The sequence below is a fragment of the Lithobates pipiens genome, unplaced genomic scaffold, assembly GCF_037356315.1.
Source record: "Lithobates pipiens isolate NorthernLeopardFrog02 unplaced genomic scaffold, aLitPip1_a1.2 Scaffold_22, whole genome shotgun sequence".
NCBI lineage: Eukaryota > Metazoa > Chordata > Amphibia > Anura > Ranidae > Lithobates > Lithobates pipiens.
The window spans coordinates 157,515,526-157,532,312 of NW_027507784.1; the positions used below are offsets into that span (position 1 = coordinate 157,515,526).

General features: G+C 45.3%; 1 protein-coding gene across 1 annotated transcript in view; it reads right to left on the reverse strand.

Annotated features, from left to right (window-relative positions):
• Positions 1-1,018, reverse strand: part of FAM237A (family with sequence similarity 237 member A) — a 66,441-nt gene extending 65,423 nt beyond the window's left edge. The window contains exon 1 of the mRNA XM_077448508.1: positions 743-1,018. The gene's annotated coding sequence lies outside the window, so the exon portion shown is untranslated. The remainder of the gene's footprint in view (positions 1-742) is intronic.
• Positions 1,019-16,787: the final 15,769 nt, after the last annotated feature.

A 16,787-nucleotide genomic window follows, 5' to 3' on the forward strand; every position in this document is an offset into this window, starting at 1 on the left:
ATCACTTTTTCACACAGGGCCGTGATGGTTTGGATTTTTTTTCACCTTTAATAATGAACACCTTCATTTACAAATTGCATTTTGTGTTTACTTGTGTTGTCCTTGACTATTGTTTAAATTGGTTTGATGTTCCGAAACACTTAAGTGTGACAAACATGCAAAGGAACAGGAAATGAGGAAGGGGGCAAACACTTTTTCACACCACTGTATGTATATTTATAGATGTTTTCAAGGAGCTAATTGCTTCTGATATACATACAGCAACATAACTTGTAAATGATTAGCAAAGTTAAAGCATGCCATAAACATGTACTGTTCACCAGGTACATTTTCTGAAAATTCCTTTAAGATTTTAGCAATCAGTTGAAATTCCTCACGAAAAATAATAAACTATGTGAACATGAAAATATATCAGATTTTTTTTTTTTTTTTCTAGGAGATCCCTGGTCAGGTTAGAATCAAAATGTAAAGGTTTAGGTGATCAATCTAATTGGAACAGGCATTGTCCCTGTCCAGCGTGCTGAATGTCAGTTCCCCTACTTGTCTTATGTTCTGTTGCTCATTCAGCCTAAAATTTATAATATTTGCTTTGTGATTTCTATGTCTACACATACAATCCCTATGTGCCCTCTCCTCACCTAAAATCTGTTATTTCTCCAATTGCCCCCTTTTCTTTGAATTCTATGTAATGTTAATATGCTATACACTAATGTCATAATCCAATCTCACAGTTGTATCTTACCTCCTTCAGTTGTGCTATTTGTCAGAGAAGAAAATCTTTTATTCCCGGGAAGGTGAAACTTCTCTGACTGCCCTGGATCTGTGTCTGATCCCGATTTCACAAAGCCTTCGGTTGCTCTTTTTTTTTTAAGGAGGGGGAGTGACCGGGACTCCTTTTATTGTACGTCAAAGCTCGGTGAAGAATCACCCACCCTTTGGATATTGGAGATCTCAATAAACAGTCAATGCACTAAATGCCAGGTAATCCTCTATTATCTCAATTCAGCATGGAATATAGTCTCTGGGCTGTCACAAATAGCTTCATTGAGCTAGGAGATGCTATTGAACAAGTTGGGAAGCTTAAGCCAGGGGCACATTATTAACTATCCCCATGTGTCAACCTTTCGTCATCACACTGTTTTCACATAGTTAACTCTTCCTAGATTCCTCATCAGCTCTTTACTTTACAAGTCATTAGCAAAGTGTTTTTTTTATATATATATATATATATATATATATATATATATATATATATATAAAGACAAATGCTATATTAAGATACTATTAGCTTTCCTTTTGATTATTAAATATTTCTATCCTAATTTTGTTATGATTTAGTAGTATTTTATTTAAATAGTTTGTCATTTTTTTTAACATTGTTCCATAATCTTTTCGTTTCCATAGGATTATCCTTAACGAAGGGTATGACATATTATAATAAAGCTTTGTGTCATAATAATTTTAAAGCTTTGTCAATTATCTTTAGCTAATGTAAAAAATATTCTTAGGGCCAGTTCATATCAGGAGGCATGCATTGTGATCCATATGTAATGCATGCATGTTGGTTTGCGCTGTGTACGGTTAATGCGTTGTTACAGCATTTACTTTCTTTTTGTTTTTTTATTTCTTTTTTTTTATATATATATTTTTACATAATGATACTTCATTTAACTCTATGAACAACAGCGCATTGTGAAGCACTGCAGTGAATTGACATACATTTTTGCTCCTTGCACTACATACAAACATACAAATGCAGACATGCTGAATTTTTACACAACTGCGTGTTGAGTTCTGTGCTGGATGCTGGAGCAAAAGGTCACAAACACAATGGTTGTGGTGATTGTGCCCTCTACAACAACAAAAAAAAATTCTCCTGCACAGCCAAGTGTTTTTTTATGTACCATCTGCAGGGCCTCAGTGGGTCCTCTGGCCTCGCACCTTCTGGGTCTGTGTCGTGTGTGGGAGGAGCTGGGTCAGCATTTTTGGGCCAGGCACCTCCCTTTTTTTGAGGCACAGCATTTGTGTCGAATTTCCGGCTCAATCAAACTGGGAGTATTTCTCTGCATTTACATGCTTTTAAATCTGCAAGGGTTGTCATTTCATTATATAATATTAAGTATTCTTGCTTAATTACACCCCTGAAGAAGGAGAGATACATATGTACTCTGAAATTTGTCGGGTGCAAGAATTACTAGTGTACTACTTGTATTCTGATATGTTGACAGCACTGTATTTTGCTCCATTACATTTTTTTATGTGCTTTTTATATACATGTCTTGTATTTTTCATAGTGAATAAATATTTCTCATACTAGATACATTTTGCTAACACTTTTCATGCCTTTAAAATCCACCAATAGGGGATTTTGTTCTTTTTCATAATATTGGATGTGGCACAACCATATGCTCAAATATAGCCAACTCACCTGTTGTAATTTTTACACAACGCACACAGACAGACATGACATGTATGATGTGAACAGGGCATATAGAAAACAACTGGTTTCTATGAGTCCTTGCGTTGAGCCTGCATTGATCATTGCTGATCGATGCAACTGGTGTGACTGAGCCCTACTCACTGTTTACTGTCTTGTGGTCAATAAGTTAAATCCTCCGTGTTATGTATACCCTTTTTAACCTTAACTTGGCCACAGATGGAACAAAATTCAACCGGTTCAGCAGGGACCAGATAAATTTATTGTAATTTCCAAAATAATTTTAATTCTGCAGCTTTAATTAACCAACTGTCGACTGCCGGCGGTATATATATAGTGTGGACTGATGGCAACTACAGGCTAAGTGACGTACCCGGATGTCACTTGCCACATGCACACAGGGGATTGCGGTTGCTGGTACCCAGCTGCTTCGATGGGCTGGGGATCATGCGATTGCATATGCTGTTATTGGTCCACAACTATCACGAGGTACCTGTCCCAATCACATCACCTTGTACCATGTAATTAGATCTCTAGTAATTACAGCTTTCATGAATGTAACCCATTGTGGTTGAACTGGATGGGCTTGTGCCTTTTTTCAACCTGACTAACTATGTAACTATGTAACTATAACAGATAAAAACTTTGCTACATTTGATCATAATTGTAAAAGCAAGCAAAGTGTAAATCATTTTTAACAATCCCGATCACCCCCCCCCCCCCCCCCAATAGTTATAAAACTATTGTAAGCTAACTAATGTTCTTTGTTTTTTTTAACATTTTTTTTTCTTGTTCCAAAAACATTTTATTAAAAGTCAAAGTAAATGTTTAAAAATGTTAAATTAAAAATGATTAGTTTTAACATCTGTCACCAGTCAGTGTCCCTGATCACCACCACAACAGTCATATACAGTGCCTTGCGAAAGTATTCGCCCCCCTTGAACTTTTCAACCTTTTGCCACATTTCAGGCTTCAAACATAAAGATATAAAAATTTTATTTTTTGTGAAGAATCACCAACAAGTGGGACACAATTGTGAAGTGGAACGAAATCTATTGGATTTTTGAAACTTTTTTAACTAGTAAAAAAATGAAAAGTGGGGCGTGCAAAATTATTCGGCCCCCTTGTGTTAATACTTTGTAGAGCCAACTTTTGCTGTGATTACAGCTGCAAGTCGCTTGGGGTATGTCTCTATCAGTTTTGCACATCGAGAGACTGAAATTCTTGCCCATTCTTCCTTGCAAAACAGCTCGAGCTCAGTGAGGTTGGATGGGGAGCGTTTGTGAACAGCAGTTTTCAGCTCTTTCCACAGATTCTAGATTGGATTCAGGTCTGGACTTTGACATGGCCATTCTAACACCTGGATACATTTATTTGTGAACCATTCCTTTGTAGATTTTGCTGTATGTTTAGGATCATTGTCTTGTTGGAAGATAAATCTCCGTCCCAGTTTCAGGTCTTTTGCAGACTCCAACAGGTTTTCATCCAGAATGGTCCTGTATTTGGCTGCATCCATCTTCCCCTCAATTTTAACCATCTTCCCTGTCCCTGCTGAAGAAAAGCAGGCCCAAACCATGATGCTGCCACCACCATGTTTGACAGTGGGGATGGTGTGTTGAGGGTGATAAGCTGTGTTGCTTTTACGCCAAACATATCGTTTTGCATTGTGGGCAAAAAGTTCGATTTTGGTTTCATCTAACCAGAGCACCTTCTTCCACATGTTTGGTGTGTCTCCTAGGTGGCTTGTGGCAAACTTTAGACGAGACTTTTTATGTATATCTTTGAGAAATGGCTTTCTTCTTGCCACTCTTCCATAAAGGCAAGATTTGTGCAGTGCATGACTGATTGTTGTCCTATGGACAGACTCTCCCACCTCAGCTGTAGTTCTCTGCAGTTCATCCAGACTGATCATGGGCCTCTTGGCTGCATCTCTGATCAGTCTTCTCCTTGTCTGAGCTGAAAGTTTAGAGGGACGGCCAGGTCTTGGTAGATTTGCAGTGGTCTGATACTCCTTCCATTTCAAAATGATCGCTTGCACAGTGCTCCTTGGGATGTTTAAAGCTTGGGAAATCTTTTTGTATGCAAATCCAGCTTTAAACTTCTCCACAACAGTATTATGGACCTGCCTGGTGTGTTCCTTGGTCTTCATGATGCTCTCTGCGCTTTCAAAAGAACCCTGAGACTATCACAGAGCAGGTGCATTTATACAGAGACTTGATTACACACAGGTGGATTCTATTTATCACCATCAGTCATTTAGGACAACATTGGATCATTCAGAGATCCTCGCTGAACTTCTGGAGTGAGTTTCCTGCACTGAAAGTAAAGGCGCCGAATAATTTTGCACGTGCCACTTTTCAGTTTTTTATTTGCTAAAAAAGTTTAAAATATCCAATAGATTTCGTTCCACTTCACAATTGTGTCCCACTTGTTGGTGATTCTTCACAAAAAAACTAAAATTTTATATCTTTATGTTTGAAGCCTGAAATGTGGCAAAAGGTTGAAAAGTTCAAGGGGGCCGAATACTTTCGCAAGGCACTGTAATGACACTGTAATGCACTGATGATAGTATGTAAAAAAACAAAAAGTGAAAAAAAAAAAAGACTTTTTTTTAACTTAATTTAATAAAAAGTGAAAACTGTCTGATTTCCAAAAAGGGGTAATTTGGGGGGTATTTGTACTTTCCTGGCATTATGGGGCACAACAAATGAGATAGGCTGTCAGTACATCAGGACTGATCAATTTTTAAATATACATACCATAGTTTATAACACTATAACTTTTACACAAACTTAATTAATAAACAGTTATTGAGAGTTTTTCTACCAGATACATGTAGCGGAATACATTTTGACCTAAATTTACGAAGAAATTAGATTTTATTTATGTTTTATAACAGAAAGTAGAGGTTTTTTTTTTATGTTTGGTCTTTTTTTGTTTATATTGCAAAAAATAAAAAACCCAGCAGTGATCAAATTCCACCAAAAAACAGCTCTATTTGTGAGAAAAATTATATAAATTCCATTTGCGTGCAGTATTGCATGACCAAATAATTGTCAGTTAAAGTAGCAAGTACTGGAGCAGAATTCGCACCAATTGGGGATGGTGAAGAATCTGCGAAATTTCAGCAGGTGTCAAGCCAAGGACCCAGCCAACGGAGGTGACGTTTGCAGAGCAGCCTTGTGTGTCAAGCCAGGGACAGAGCAGGCCAGTGGGGTGAAGCTTGATAATTATCTGGAGTGCCAAGCTAGGGGCCCAGCAGAGAAGCGGGGGTGACGCTTGAGGAAGATACTACAGTGAAAATTGGAGGAGCTCAAGGAATTCAGTGGCAGTGAATCATCTAGTCTAGTAAGAGAGACTGGGAGGTCAGTGGGCTGAAGAACTACAAGACGTGATTGTAGTGGAAGTGAAGGAACTGTTAAGCCCCATACACAATATCAGTTTTTTTTTCAGATTTACCAAAACCATATTATATGAGGTCAAACTTTAGAAATTTCAATTTGTATGCAATCAGGCAGGCCCTTGCACTACATGTTTTTGTTAAACCTGAAGGAAAAACTCAGCAGAAAAACTGATGTGTGTATGGGGCTTTATACTTTAGATTAGAAACTGCTAAAGACTGTTGCCATAGGAGACAGCATTCCTACACATGTGGTTTGGTGTCTTGCTGGAGGCTTTTCCCTGCATGGCTGTCCTCTTGTAGAAGTCTCGGAGTCTGCTAATTGACATTGCAACTTCCTAAGCGTGTCCTTCTCTTTCCCAAAGTTCCTTTAAGAGAAATACACTGCCTGCACTGACTGAATAGCTAGTCTACACTAAATGCAGAGTATATACAGTATCTCACATTTGAAAATATTTTATTATATCTTTTCATGTGACAACACTGAAGAAATTACACTTTGCTACAATGTGAAGTAGTGAGTGTACAACTTGTATAACTGTGTAAATTTGAAGTCCCCTCAAAATAATTCAACCCACAGCCATTAATGTGTAAACCGCAGGCAACAATAATGAGTACACCCTTAAGTGAAAATGTCTAAATTGGGTCAAATTTAGACATTTTTCCTCCTCAGTGTCATGTGACTCTCACTCTCTCATATGGGTCACTGGGAGTTCAACATGGCACTTCTTGGCAAAGAACTCTCTGAGGATCTGAAAAAAAAAATTGTTGCCCTGCATAAAGATGGCCTAGGCCAGTGATGGCAAACCTTAGCACCCCAGATGTTTTGGAACTACATTTCCCATGATGCTCAACCACACTGCTGAGTGCATGAGCATCATAGGAAATGTAGTTCCAAAACATATGGGTTGCCAAGGTTGGCCTTTACTGGCATAGGCTATCAGAAGATTTCCAAGACCCTGAAATTGAGCTGCAGCATGGTGGCCAAGACCATAAAATGATTTATGGTCGACTGAAGAAGTTGAGTGCATGTGCTCAGTGTCATATCCAAAGGTTGTCTTTTGGAAATAGACTTATAAGTGCTACTAGCATTGCTGCAGAGGTTGAAGGGCAGAGGGGGGGGGGGGGGGGGGTCAGCCTTTCAGTGCTCAGACCATACGACGCACACTGCATCAAATTGGTCTGGCATGGCTGTCCCAGAAGAAAGCCTCTTCTAAAGATGATGCACGAGAAAGCCCTCAAACAGTTTGCTGAAGACAAGCAGTGCATTATGGGGCGTTCTGCAGCGCTCAAAATTTGCCACAAATGCCCCATAATATTCGCTGTGTACACCCGGTGTTCGAGTCAAACTTATGTTTGACTCAAACATCAAGCTCATCCCTACTAGTGAGAGCAATGTTGATTTTAGGGTGCATTTGGATGTTGGATTGTCTGAGGCCAGGAATGCAGCAAGGGAGGCAGCCTTCATGTCATCCCGGATAGAGGCAAGGGTCTCTGCTCCATGCTGTTTTTTAGTAATGGGCAGTAGTGATGGCCGAACGGTTCGCCCGGCGGTCGTTTCGCGGCGAATTTCCGACTTTCGCCGTCCGCGGGTTCGAACGCCTTTTTCCGTCGTTCGCCCCGGCGGACTTACGTGTTTAATGTATACAAGAACTTTAACCTTTCGTGACACGTTTATCATGTGTTACAGGACAACCAATTGAGACATGACAGCTCATGGACACTTGGACATTCCCCCTAACCTATAAATACACCCGATCCGGTGGCCATTTTACATTCTTTCTTCTGTCACTGTAGGGAAAGGATCCTGTGTGGAGTAGGGACAGAGAAAACGCTAGCTATTTGGTACACAAAAGTTCTTTTCAGGACTGGTATAGGTGTTAGGTCAGCAGCCTGAGTTTCTTTTGTCAGTTTAGATAAAGGGACAGAGCGCTGTATGCTGCTATTTTAGGGACAGCTCAGCCAGATTAGTCTTTCTTCATCATCATCATCATCATCATCATTAGCTGTTACTATCAGGTCCACAAAAGAGCTGTTCCAGCTAATCGTTCCAGCCTACTCTTTTTTGCCAATTTGTATAGGGACAGGCAGGAAGCAGTGTGTCAGGCAGTGAGGATAATTTTAAAGACTTGCTGTTACTATTAGTTCCACAAAGGTTCTTTTCAGGACTGGTATCAGTGGTACGGTAATAGGCTTGTACACGTATAATATTCTTTCTTCCAAATATAGAAAGAATATTATACTTGACTGCTGCCCTTCTGCTGCAGTCTGCTAATCATTCACAACTCACTTGTTCCACAAAGCTCTTTATCAGGACTGGTAACTTGGTCTGTCTAGGGTGCTACGGTACATAGGCTTGGGTGCGGTACAGTCTGCTGTTCTGTAAGGACCGCTATCGGTCCACAATACATAGGGTTGCCGTGCACTACTGCTGACCGCTGCCCTATACTGCAGCAGTCCTTCAGCGGTATAGGGACTGACGCACAGTCTGCTAAACACTAATACACAACCTGCTTGGTCCACAAAAGTTCTTATAAGGACTGGTAACTTGGTATAGGGTGCTACGGTACATAGGCCTGAGTGCAGTACAGTCTGCTGTTCTGTAAGGACCGCTATCGGTCCACAATACATAGGGTTGCCGTGCACTACTGCTGACCGCTGCCCTATACTGCAGCAGTCCTTCATTGGTATAGGGACTGACGTACAGTCTGCTAATCACTAACACACAACCTGCTTGGTCCACAAAAGTTCTTATAAGGACTGGTAACTTGGTATAGGGTGCTACGGTACATAGGCCTGAGTGCGTTACAGTCTGCTGTTCTGTAAGGACCGCTATCGGTCCACAATAGATAGGGTTGACGTGCACTACTGCTGACCGCTGCCCTATACTGCAGCAGTCCTTCATTGGTATAGGGACTGACGTACAGTCTGCTAATCACTAACACACAACCTGCTTGGTCCACAAAAGTTCTTATAAGGACTGGTAACTTGGTATAGGGTGCTACGGTACATAGGCCTGAGTGCGTTACAGTCTGCTGTTCTGTAAGGACCGCTATCGGTCCACAATACATAGGGTTGCCGTGCACTACTGCTGACCGCTGCCCTATACTGCAGCAGTCCTTCAGCGGTATAGGGACTGACGTACAGTCTGCTAAACACTAATACACAACCTGCTTGGTCCACAAAAGTTCTTATAAGGACTGGTAACTTGGTATAGGGTGCTACGGTACATAGGCTTGAGTGCGGTACAGTCTGCTGTTCTGTAAGGACCACTATCGGTCCACAATAGATAGGGTTGACGTGCACCACTGCTGACCGCTCACCTATACTGCAGCAGTCCTTCAGCGGTATAGGGACTGACGTACAGTCTGCTAATCACTAACACACAACCTGCTTGTTCCACAAAAGTTCTTATAAGGACTGGTAACTTGGTATAGGGTGCTACGGTACATAGGCCTGAGTGCGTTACAGTCTGCTGTTCTGTAAGGACCGCTATCGGTCCACAATACATAGGGTTGCCGTGCACTACTGCTGACCGCTGCCCTATACTGCAGCAGTCCTTCATTGGTATAGGGACTGACGTACAGTCTGCTAATCACTAACACACAACCTGCTTGGTCCACAAAAGTTCTTATAAGGACTGGTAACTTGGTATAGGGTGCTACGGTACATAGGCCTGAGTGCAGTACAGTCTGCTGTTCTGTAAGGACCGCTATCGGTCCACAATACATAGGGTTGCCGTGCACTACTGCTGACCGCTGCCCTATACTGCAGCAGTCCTTCATTGGTATAGGGACTGACGTACAGTCTGCTAATCACTAACACACAACCTGCTTGGTCCACAAAAGTTCTTATAAGGACTGGTAACTTGGTATAGGGTGCTACGGTACATAGGCCTGAGTGCGTTACAGTCTGCTGTTCTGTAAGGACCGCTATCGGTCCACAATACATAGGGTTGCCGTGCACTACTGCTGACCGCTGCCCTATACTGCAGCAGTCCTTCATTGGTATAGGGACTGACGTACAGTCTGCTAATCACTAACACACAACCTGCTTGGTCCACAAAAGTTCTTATAAGGACTGGTAACTTGGTATAGGGTGCTACGGTACATAGGCCTGAGTGCGTTACAGTCTGCTGTTCTGTAAGGACCGCTATCGGTCCACAATACATAGGGTTGCCGTGCACTACTGCTGACCGCTGCCCTATACTGCAGCAGTCCTTCATTGGTATAGGGACTGACGTACAGTCTGCTAATCACTAACACACAACCTGCTTGGTCCACAAAAGTTCTTATAAGGACTGGTAACTTGGTATAGGGTGCTACGGTACATAGGCCTGAGTGCAGTACAGTCTGCTGTTCTGTAAGGACCGCTATCGGTCCACAATACATAGGGTTGCCGTGCACTACTGCTGACCGCTGCCCTATACTGCAGCAGTCCTTCATTGGTATAGGGACTGACGTACAGTCTGCTAATCACTAACACACAACCTGCTTGGTCCACAAAAGTTCTTATAAGGACTGGTAACTTGGTATAGGGTGCTACGGTACATAGGCCTGAGTGCGTTACAGTCTGCTGTTCTGTAAGGACCGCTATCGGTCCACAATACATAGGGTTGCCGTGCACTACTGCTGACCGCTGCCCTATACTGCAGCAGTCCTTCATTGGTATAGGGACTGACGTACAGTCTGCTAATCACTAACACACAACCTGCTTGGTCCACAAAAGTTCTTATAAGGACTGGTAACTTGGTATAGGGTGCTACGGTACATAGGCCTGAGTGCGTTACAGTCTGCTGTTCTGTAAGGACCGCTATCGGTCCACAATACATAGGGTTGCCGTGCACTACTGCTGACCGCTGCCCTATACTGCAGCAGTCCTTCATTGGTATAGGGACTGACGTACAGTCTGCTAATCACTAACACACAACCTGCTTGGTCCACAAAAGTTCTTATAAGGACTGGTAACTTGGTATAGGGTGCTACGGTACATAGGCCTGAGTGCAGTACAGTCTGCTGTTCTGTAAGGACCGCTATCGGTCCACAATACATAGGGTTGCCGTGCACTACTGCTGACCGCTGCCCTATACTGCAGCAGTCCTTCATTGGTATAGGGACTGACGTACAGTCTGCTAATCACTAACACACAACCTGCTTGGTCCACAAAAGTTCTTATAAGGACTGGTAACTTGGTATAGGGTGCTACGGTACATAGGCCTGAGTGCGTTACAGTCTGCTGTTCTGTAAGGACCGCTATCGGTCCACAATAGATAGGGTTGACGTGCACCACTGCTGACCGCTCACCTATACTGCAGCAGTCCTTCAGCGGTATAGGGACTGACGTACAGTCTGCTAATCACTAACACACAACCTGCTTGTTCCACAAAAGTTCTTATAAGGACTGGTAACTTGGTATAGGGTGCTACGGTACATAGGCCTGAGTGCAGTACAGTCTGCTGTTCTGTAAGGACCGCTATCGGTCCACAATACATAGGGTTGCCGTGCACTACTGCTGACCGCTGCCCTATACTGCAGCAGTCCTTCATTGGTATAGGGACTGACGTACAGTCTGCTAATCACTAACACACAACCTGCTTGGTCCACAAAAGTTCTTATAAGGACTGGTAACTTGGTATAGGGTGCTACGGTACATAGGCCTGAGTGCGTTACAGTCTGCTGTTCTGTAAGGACCGCTATCGGTCCACAATAGATAGGGTTGACGTGCACCACTGCTGACCGCTCACCTATACTGCAGCAGTCCTTCAGCGGTATAGGGACTGACGTACAGTCTGCTAATCACTAACACACAACCTGCTTGTTCCACAAAAGTTCTTATAAGGACTGGTAACTTGGTATAGGGTGCTACGGTACATAGGCCTGAGTGCAGTACAGTCTGCTGTTCTGTAAGGACCGCTATCGGTCCACAATACATAGGGTTGCCGTGCACTACTGCTGACCGCTGCCCTATACTGCAGCAGTCCTTCATTGGTATAGGGACTGACGTACAGTCTGCTAATCACTAACACACAACCTGCTTGGTCCACAAAAGTTCTTATAAGGACTGGTAACTTGGTATAGGGTGCTACGGTACATAGGCCTGAGTGCGTTACAGTCTGCTGTTCTGTAAGGACCGCTATCGGTCCACAATACATAGGGTTGCCGTGCACTACTGCTGACCGCTGCCCTATACTGCAGCAGTCCTTCAGCGGTATAGGGACTGACGTACAGTCTGCTAAACACTAATACACAACCTGCTTGGTCCACAAAAGTTTTTATAAGGACTGGTAACTTGGTATAGGGTGCTACGGTACATAGGCCTGAGTGCAGTACAGTCTGCTGTTCTGTAAGGACCGCTATCGGTCCACAATACATAGGGTTGCCGTGCACTACTGCTGACCGCTGCCCTATACTGCAGCAGTCCTTCATTGGTATAGGGACTGACGTACAGTCTGCTAATCACTAACACACAACCTGCTTGGTCCACAAAAGTTCTTATAAGGACTGGTAACTTGGTATAGGGTGCTACGGTACATAGGCCTGAGTGCGTTACAGTCTGCTGTTCTGTAAGGACCGCTATCGGTCCACAATACATAGGGTTGCCGTGCACTACTGCTGACCGCTGCCCTATACTGCAGCAGTCCTTCAGCGGTATAGGGACTGACGTACAGTCTGCTAAACACTAATACACAACCTGCTTGGTCCACAAAAGTTTTTATAAGGACTGGTAACTTGGTATAGGGTGCTACGGTACATAGGCCTGAGTGCGTTACAGTCTGCTGTTCTGTAAGGACCGCTATCGGTCCACAATACATAGGGTTGCCGTGCACTACTGCTGACCGCTGCCCTATACTGCAGCAGTCCTTCAGCGGTATAGGGACTGACGTACAGTCTGCTAAACACTAATACACAACCTGCTTGGTCCACAAAAGTTCTTATAAGGACTGGTAACTTGGTATAGGGTGCTACGGTACATAGGCTTGAGTGCGGTACAGTCTGCTGTTCTGTAAGGACCGCTATCGGTCCACAATACATAGGGTTGCCGTGCACTACTGCTGACCGCTGCCCTATACTGCAGCAGTCCTTCATTGGTATAGGGACTGACGTACAGTCTGCTAATCACTAACACACAACCTGCTTGGTCCACAAAAGTTCTTATAAGGACTGGTAACTTGGTATAGGGTGCTACGGTACATAGGCTTGAGTGCGGTACAGTCTGCTGTTCTGTAAGGACCGCTATAGGTCCACAATAGATAGGGTTGACGTGCACCACTGCTGACCGCTCACCTATACTGCAGCAGTCCTTCAGCGGTATAGGGACTAAGAGTTTTGTCACAGGGTCATTTAAAAAATGACATGCAGAGGAAGAGGCAGGCCCTTCCGCAGGGGTGGTAGGGGTAGGGCAGGAGCAACAGGCTTGAGCCAAAGTGGGAAGTTGCAGAAGGTGCGTTCAATTACTTTAAAGGATGCACCAGACTTGGTTGAGTGGCTCGCTCAGCCTTACTCTTCTGCACCCTCCTCATCCTCTCGATCTGCACCCTCTTCTTCACTCTCTGCTATGTGCACCCCCAAAGACACTACCACCAACAACACGACCACCACCACCACCACCACATACCTTCCGCTTGAGTCACTGGAATTATTTTCCGATCCATATCAAGAGGACATTTCTGATGCGCAGCCACTCTTGGTATTGGATCAGGAAGAGGAGGTAGCAACAAGCGCTACTCAGCAGTCTGACGCCAGTACCCAGATCAGCCCAAGGAGGAGGTTGGTCCCCGGTGTTGCTGCCTACTCTACTTATAGCGGTGGGGAAGGTGACGTTGATGATGACGTGTCTAGTGATGTCACGTGGGTGCCCACAAGAGAGGAAGAGGAGGGGAGTTCAGAGGGAGATATGGACCAGCAGATAGGGAGGAGAAGCAGCAATGACTTACATTGCACAGCAGGGACAAAGCAGACTGCAAATGTATCAGGAGCGAGTCATCGACCATGTACGGTCACATCTGGCGCTCCCAGGACACCGGCACATGGCTCCGCAGTGTGGGCTTTTTTTAACGTGTCCGCTGCTGACAATAGCGTTGCCATCTGCAATCTTTGCAGTCAACGCGTTAGTCGCGGTAAGCCCAATACTCACCTAGGGACGACCGCCTTAAGAAGGCACATGAGCAGCCATCACCGAGCCCAGTGGGAGCAACGGAACACACAAAGCCACACTGCAGGCTCTCACCGTCCAGCCTCGTCTTCTACTTCTCCTTCTCCTCTCTCCTCACAATTGTCCTCCACTCCACCTTCCATCACGCCAAGCTCACATTTTTCTGCAAAAAGGCAGGCTTCCGTGGGCCTAATGTTTGAGCGTAAAAAAATGATGACGCCGGATAACCCTCTTGCCCAACGGTTGGCGGCTGGCTTGTCAGAACTCATAGCCCGCCAACTACTGCCATATAAACTGGTGGACTCGGAGGCCTTTCGCAAATTTGTGGCCATTGGAACACCACAATGGAAGGTCCCAGGAAGGAAGTATTTCTCAGAGAAGGGCATCCCAGAGCTATATGGCCATGTTCAGCGGCAAGTGAATGTATCTCTGGCACACAGTGTCGGTGCCAAGATACATCTGACCACAGACACGTGGTCTAGCAAACACGGGCAGGGAAGGTATATCAGTTTTACTGCCCACTGGGTGAACCTTCTGACGGCCGTCAAGCATGTAACCCGTGGCACCCGTGTAGATTTGGTTTTACCGCCACGGATTGCATGCAGGCCTGACTCTTCTTCTCCTCCTCCTACTCCATCCTCCTCCCTCTCCTCCTCAGCTGCCTCCTCCTTTTCCGCTGCTAGCGTCTCTTCCACTGCACCGCCCAAGCTCCCCAGAACCTATTCCACATGCCAGGTGAGACGTTGCCATGCCGTGCTGCGTCTGTTGTGCCTGGAAGCAAAGAGCCACACTGGCCCGGCACTCCTTTCAGCTTTGCGTTCACAGGCAGATGAGTGGCTAACACCGCTCAATTTGACAGTTGGTAAAGTGGTGTGTGACAACGGTGCCAATCTGCTTAGCGCATTGAAACAGGGCAAAATCACGCACGTGCCGTGCATGGCACACGTCTTAAACTTGGTCGTGCAGCGATTCCTTGTCAAATACCCTGGGGTCCAGGACATCTTGCGGCAGGCAAGGAAAATCTCGGCCCATTTCAGAAGATCTTACACGGCCATGGCTCGCCTTGCTGACATTCAGCGGCGACACCATCTGCCGGTCAGACGTCTTATTTGCGATTGCCCGACGCGATGGAACTCAACCTTCTATATGCTTGATAGGCTGCTCCAGCAGAAACGTGCAGTTAACGTCTACCTGTATGAACTCTGCGAAAGAAACGGTTCTGGGGAGCTGGGTTTTTTTTCACCGCGCCAGTGGCTGCTCATGCGCGACACATGCAGACTTCTGCGGCCATTTGAGGAGATCACCAAACTGGTCAGTCGCAGCCATGGCGCCATCAGTGACATGGTACCTTATGCCTTCTTTCTGGAGCGTGCATTGCGTCGTGTCATTGATCAGGCTGTGGAGGAGCAGGAGCGGGAAGATGAGGAAGTCGCAATGCTGGATGAATTCCCAGGGGGGGCTACTCTATCTGAGACAAGTCAACAACAGGAGTCTGATGAGGAGTCAGAGGAGGATGGTGCCGGGGCGGATGAGCAGGAGCAAGAAGAGCATGCTTTAAACCTTTCTGGGATCCCTGTTGTGCGAGGATGGGGAGAGGAGAATGAAGAGGACGACATTATCCTGGATGATGAGCAGGAGCCAGGCCACCACACCGCTTCCACTTTAGTGCAAATGGGGGCCTTCATGCTCCAGTGTTTTAATAGGGACCCCCGTATAAAAAGCATGAGGGTCAAGGACCAGTACTGGGTGGCAACGTACTTAGACCCCCGGTACAAACACAAAATGGCGGAAATGTTACCGCCGTCGCAGAGGGCTGTCAGAATGCAGCACTTCCAGGCCTTGCTTCGAGAAATGCTGCATTCTGCTTTTGCGTGCGCTGGCAGAGGAGCAATTCCCACTCCCAGAGAAGGATTTGCGGGTACCAATCCAACAGCGCCTGCAAGAAGAGGCCGGTTTGAAGATGTGTTGGTGACTTCGGATATGAGGTCATTCTTTCAGCCGACCCATCGACAGGTGTCATCCGGATCCAGCATCAGGGAACGCCTAGACCGTCAGGTGTCCGACTACATTGGGTTAACGGCCGATGTGGACGCTCTGAGGAGTGATGAACCCCTAGACTACTGGGTGGGCAGGCTTGACCTCTGGCCAGAGCTTGCCCAATTTGCAATCGAACTGTTGGCTTGCCCCTCATCCAGTGTCCTGTCCGAAAGGACGTTCAGCGCAGCAGGGGGGATTGTGACCGATAAGCGTACTCGCCTAGCTCACCACAGTGTTAACTACCTCACATTTCTAAAAATGAATGAGGCATGGATCTCGGAGGAATTCAACACATGTGATCAGTAGACCATGTATATGTCTATAAACAATTTTTGGAATCAAGCACACAGACCTTCTTAATTCATTTGGCTCACTTCCCTGACCCAAAAAAGCACACCGTACTATATGCCCCTACCCTCCTCTTTGAAGAGGTTGAGCGGTGTCATATTTCTACTGGGGCTGCTTATTATGAGGGGTTCCCACCATCCCTGTGCTGTGCTGACTTCCTCCTGGGTGTTCTTATTATGAGGGGATCACACCATCCCTGTGCTGTGCTGACTTCCTCCTGGGGGTTCTTATTATGAGGGGATCACACCATCCCTGTGCTGTGCTGACTTCCTCCTGGGGCTGCTTACGGTGCTGCTGTCAGCGCTGTATGTCACGGAGCTGCTGTCAGCGCTGTATGTCACGGAGCTGCTGTCAGCGCTGTATGTCACGGAGCTGCTGTCAGCGCTGTATGTCACGGAGCTGCTGTCAGCGCTG